This window comes from Macaca nemestrina, chromosome 18 (genome assembly GCF_043159975.1).
Source record: "Macaca nemestrina isolate mMacNem1 chromosome 18, mMacNem.hap1, whole genome shotgun sequence".
Classification (NCBI taxonomy): Eukaryota; Metazoa; Chordata; class Mammalia; order Primates; family Cercopithecidae; genus Macaca; species Macaca nemestrina.
In genome coordinates, this window is record NC_092142.1 from 67,710,576 (window position 1) to 67,716,328 (window position 5,753).

General features: G+C 47.4%; 2 non-coding genes across 2 annotated transcripts; both read right to left on the bottom strand.

Moving 5' to 3' along the window:
• Positions 1-732: 732 nt before the first annotated feature.
• On the bottom strand, positions 733-825 carry LOC112428328 (small nucleolar RNA U109). The gene has a single exon (XR_003020362.2). It is a non-coding gene; the product is annotated as a small nucleolar RNA U109 (small nucleolar RNA).
• Positions 826-1,349: 524 nt separating this feature from the next.
• LOC112428329 (small nucleolar RNA U109) lies at positions 1,350-1,467 on the bottom strand. Its single transcript, XR_003020363.1, has one exon. It is a non-coding gene; the product is annotated as a small nucleolar RNA U109 (small nucleolar RNA).
• Positions 1,468-5,753: the final 4,286 nt, after the last annotated feature.

Genomic DNA, 5,753 nt, shown 5'->3' on the forward strand with positions numbered 1-5,753 from the left:
CACAGCACCTGGCCCTGTGTGATCACGGGGAGGTGGGGTGGGGAGGCCTCGGGGAGGGGAGGGACCTCTTGGCTTGTGCCCACCCATGCCTGCAAGCGCTGTGTTCTCGCCAAGTCCTCAGATCTCAGGCTTTGATCCTCCAAATGCTTGAAGAACGTCAGCTCATTAGTTTCACCCCCGTGACTATACAGTGGGGTCGTGGGGGCTTCCCCTTCCTCCAACTCCTCAGGCAAGTGGATCTGGTGCCCTCCAGCAGGCAGCTAAGGACAAATTGAGAAGGGGATGTTTGTAGAAAAGGTGTAGTGGGGTGGGGGTGGGGACAGCAACAGAGGCACTTGCCAGAGGCCATTTCCTTCCCTGGCAGATGCAGAATGGAGGACTTTATCAGGGTCTTTAAATTTTTAAAGACTTTTGCTGGTGATGTTTTGTCTTGCTGTCACTGTTTTATCAAAGAGGGCAGGCAAATGGGCTTTAGTGTCCTTAACTATTGTGTATGAGGGTGTGAAAGCCAAGGCTGCTACAGGGACCTGCAAAACGAAGATTCGTGGGCGGGAGCAGAGGTGGGGTACAGGGTATTGGGAAGCAGGAGAACTGTTAGTGCCTCACGCTGAATTGTTGCTGGATTCTGGTTTTGATCCATAGGTTCTGGATCACACCCTGGAAAACTAGAACTCAGATAAGATTGGTGTTTTGGTTCTTTAAACTTTTTTTCCTGTTTGTTTACTTGGTCTTTTGTGTAGGAGAAATCCACTACCACCTCAACTTCTACTATAAAGTTGGCAGCCCTGAGGATCCTTTTTTTTTTTTTTTTTTTTTGAGATGAAATCTAGCTCTGTACAATGGCGTGATCTCGGCTCACTGCAACCTCTGGCTCCCGGGTTCAAGCGATTCTCCTGCCTCAGCCTCCCGAGTATCTGGGATTACAGGCACCCGCCACCACAACTGGATAATTTTTATTTTTAGTAGAGTCAGGCTTTTGCCATGTTGGTCAGGCTGGTCTGAAACTCCTGACATCAGGTGATCCACCTGCCTCGGCCTCCCAAAGTGCTGGGATTACAGGCGTGAGCCACTGCACCTGGCCTTTTTTTTTTTTTTTTTTGAGACAGGGTCTTGCTGGGTCGCCCAGGCTGGAGTGCAGTGGCACAATCACAGCTCACTGCAGCCTCAACCTCCCGGGCTCAAGCAATCCTCAGCCTCCTGAGTACCTGGGACTATAGGTGTGTGCCGCCATGACTGGCTAATTTTTATTAATTTATTTTTATTTTTTCGTAGAGACAGGGGGCTCATTATGTTGCCCAAGCTGATGTTGAACTCCTGGCCTCAAGCCATCCTCCTGCTTCGGCCTCCCAAAGTGCTGGGATTCCAGACATGAGGCACTCTGCCTGGCCTAGAACTCCTTTTTTAATGGAGCATGTTATGAATGTATTCCTGCTTCCACAGGAATCAGGAACAGACAGTTCCACACTAGTCCACAAAAGACTAGTTTTTAACTCACAGCACACTTTTTCTGGTAGAAAACGAATAGGAAAAGAAGATATAGATACGCCGCAGAGAGAGACAGAACAAAATTACTCATAATTTCATCATCTGGAAATGTGGTTTTGGTGTCTGTTCTCCATTCATTCATTTAATAAGTATTTATTGAGCACCTATTGTTTGCTATTTTGAATCCTGGGGATCTAACCGTGAGCTAAACACTTACTCTCTGTCCTCGTATGGTTCACAGGCTAGTGAGGAGATAGAATTTAACCAAAAATTAAAATTAAATGTGGATAATTAGCCAAGTTGTCTACACATAAATGGACAATTTAAACAATGACAAGGGTTAGTATATTCAGTCCTACAAGAGCATCAAATATTGGGCTTTGGTTGGGCACAATGGTTCGAACATCTGTAATCCCAGCACTTCGGGAGGCCAAGGCAGGGGTATCACTTGAGCCCAGGAGTTTGAGACCAGCCTCCCAGGGAAACATGGCAGAACCCCATCTCTACAAAAAGTACAAAAATTAACGGGGCATGGTGGTGTGCACCTGTGGTCTCAGCTACTTGAGAGGCTGAGATGGAAGGATTGATTTATCCCGGGGGGCAGGAGGGTTGGGAGAGTGGAGGTTGCAGTGAGCCTAGATGGTGCCACTGTATTCCAGCCTGGGTGACAGAGCAAGATTCTGTCTCAAAAAAAAAAAAAAAAAAAAAAAAGTTTTCTGACCTAGTTAGAGAAGTCAAGAAAGCCTTCCTTAAGGAAACAGCACTCAGCTAAGATTGAAGGATAAGTGTAAATTAAGTGGAAAAGAAGAGTGCTCCAGGCAGAGGAAAGAGCAGGAGCAAAAGACCTATAGCAGAAAAGATTATGGCACATTCAAGGGATGGCCAGAGGACCTACCACTAGAGCACAGGGCAGTGTGGGCGGGAGAGTAGTCAGGGGCCAGACCAGACAGCCCCTGAAGACTTTAAGAGTTTTTATTTCAGAGAATGGGAAACCATTAACGGGTTTCTATTCAGAGAAGGTGACATTAACAGGCTTTCTTTTGGAAAAGACTACTTATTACATATCTTGTGCATTTATGTACTACTTTTTTTCCACAAAAGGCAATTATTCTTTACTTATTATTATTTCGAGATGGAGTTTCACTCTTGTTGCCCAGACTGGAATGCAATGGTGCAATCTTGGCTCATTGCAACCGCTGCCTCTGGGTTCAAGCGATTCTCCTGCCTTAGCCTCCCAAGTAGCTGGGATTACAGGCACCTGCCTCCATGCCCAGCTAATTTTTGTATTTTTAGTAGAGACAGGGTTTTACCATGTTGGCCAGGCTGGTCTTGATTTCCTGACCTCAGGTGATCCGCCCACCTCGTCCTCCCAGAGTGCTAAGATTACAGGTGTGAGCCACCGCGCACGGCCTAGATATTATTTTATTTATTTATTTTTGAAACGGAGTCTCACTCTATTGCCCAGGCTGGAGTGCAATGGCACAATCACTCATGGCTCACTGCAACCTCTGCCTCCCAGGTTCAAGAGATTTTCTAGCCTCAGCCTCCTGAGTAGCTGGGATTACAGGCACCCGCCACCACACCTGGCTAATTTTTGTATTTTTTGGTAGACATGGGGTTTCACCATGTTGGCCAGGCTGGCCTTGAACTCCTGACCTCAGGCGATCTGCCCGCCTCAGCCTTCCAAAGTGCTGGGATTACAGGCATGAGCCAGTGCGCCCGGCCTTAATTTATTTATTTTTTTTGAGACAGAGTTTTGCTCTCGTCGCCCAGGCTGGAGTACAATGGCACTATCTTGGCTAGCTGGAAACTCTGCCTCCCTGGTTCAAGCAATTCTTCTGTCTCAGCCTCCCGAGTAGCTGGGATCACACACGTGCACCGCCATGGCCTGCTAATTTTTGTGTTTTTAGTAGAGATGGTGTTTCACCATGTTGGTCAGGCTGGTCTCCGACTCCTGACCTCAGGTGATCCACCCATCTCAGCCTCCCAAAGTGCTAGGATTACAGGCGTGAGCCACCGTGCCCGGTCTAATTTTTTTTTTTTTTTAATTTTTTGCAGTTTTAGTAGAGATGGGATTTTGCCGTGTTGGCCGGAACGGTCTTCAACTCCTGACCTGAAGTGATCCGCCAACCTTGGCTTCCCAAAGTGATGGGATTACAGGCGGGAGCCATGGTGCCGGGCCCCAAATATTTTATTATAGAAATTTTCGGCCGGGCGCGGTGGCTCAAGCCTGTAATCCCAGCACTTTGGGAGGCCGAGACTGGCGGATCAAGAGGTCAGGAGATCGAGACCATCCTGGCTAACACGGTGAAACCCCGTCTCTATTAAGAAATACAAAAAACTAGCCGGGCGAGGTGGCGGGCGCCTGTAGTCCCAGCTACTCTGGAGGCTGAGGCCGGAGAATGGCGTAAACCCGGGAGGCGGAGCTTGCAGTGAGCTGAGATCCGGCCACTGCACTCCAGCCTGGGTGACAGAGCCAGACTCCGTCTCAAAAAAAAAAAAAAAAAAAAAAAAGAAATTTTCAAAGACACAAGAGAATGAAAGAGTTGTATAGCAAGCACCCATATGCCACCACCTAGATTCTCCTATTGACATTTCGATACATTTGCTTCATCACGTATCCGTCCAGTTAGCTATCACTCTATCCAGTCATTGATACATTTCTTTTTTTTTTTGAGAGGGAGTCTCACGCTGTCGCCCAGGCTGGAGTACAGTGGCCGGATCTCAGTTCACTGCAAGCTCCGCCTCCCGGGTTTAGGCCATTCTCCTGCCTCAGCCTCCCGAGTAGCTGGGACTACAGACGCCCACCACCTCGCCCGGCTAGTTTTTTATATTTTTTTGTAGGACGGGGTTTCACCATATTAGCCAGGATGGTCTCGATCTCCTGACCTTGTGATCCGCCCATCTCGGCCTCCCAAAGTGCTGGGATTACAGGCTCGAGCCACCGCACCCGGCCTGATACATTTCTTATATCCAACAAAACATTGTGTACATCTTTTTTTTTTTTTCTTTTTTGAGATGGAGTCTTTCTCTGTCACCCAGGCAGGAGTGCAGTGGCGCAATCTCGGCTCACTGCAACCTCCGCCTCCTGGGTTCAAGTGATTCTCCTGCCTCAGTCTCCCGAGTAGCTGAGATTACAGGTACCCACCACCACGCCTGGCTTTTTGTATTTTTGGTAGAGATGGGGTTTCACCCTGTTAGCCAGCATGGTCTCAATCTCCTGACCTCATGATCCATTCACCTCAACCTCCCATGGTGTTGGGATTACAGGCGTGAGCCACCGCGCCTGGCTGGAAACTTCTCTTTATGTGTACATCTTTTCATAAAAATAAATATTTTTCTACAATAGCATGTTAAATGGCTATTTCCTACTCCATCAGTGAATGCAGCATTTACGTAACACTTGAAAGACTTGCCTTATTTAGAATGTTCTTTGAAAGAGAATATTCTAGGCTGGGACGTGTCAACAAAAAGAGGCAAACTCTGTTAAAATATGTAGAGATTTGTTCTTAGCCAAATATGAGTGACCATGGCTGGACGCACCGTCTCAAGAAGTCCCGAGAACATGTGCTCAAAATGCTTGGGTTACAGCTTGGTTTTATATGTTTTAGGGGAACATAAGCCGCCAATCAACACATGTGAAATATACATTGGTTTGGTCCAGAAAGGCAGGACAATTGGAAGCAGGGGTTTACAGGTGGATTCAAAGATTTTCCAATTGGCAATTGGTTGAAAGAGTTGTTATTAGTCTAAAGACTTGGAATCCAAAGAAAGGAGTGTCTGGGTTAAGATAAGGGGTTGTGGAGACCAAGATTCTTGTATCTCACAGGTGGCCAAGCTTAGAGACAATAGATGGCCAATGTTTCCTATTCAGACTTTTTATTTTTTAATATTTTATTTTATTTTATATTTTTGAGACAGAGTTTCGCTCTGTCACCCAGGCTGGAGTGCAGTGGGGTGATCCCAGCTCAGTGCAACCTCCATCCCATGGGTTCAAGCAATTCTCCTGCCTCAGCCTCCTGAGTAGCAGGGATTACAGGCGCCTACCACCACACCTGGCTAAATTCTGTGTTTTTAGTGGAGACAGGGTTTCACCATGGGGCTGGGCTGGTCTCGAACTCCTGACCTCAAGTGATCCACCTGCCTCAGCCTCCCAAAGTGCTGGGATTATAGACGTGAGCCACCGCTCCTGGCGACAACTTCCTTTCTTAAACAAAGAGCTGGTCCTATGCTCAGCCTCCAGCAGGCAGCAATATCCAGCTAGAATT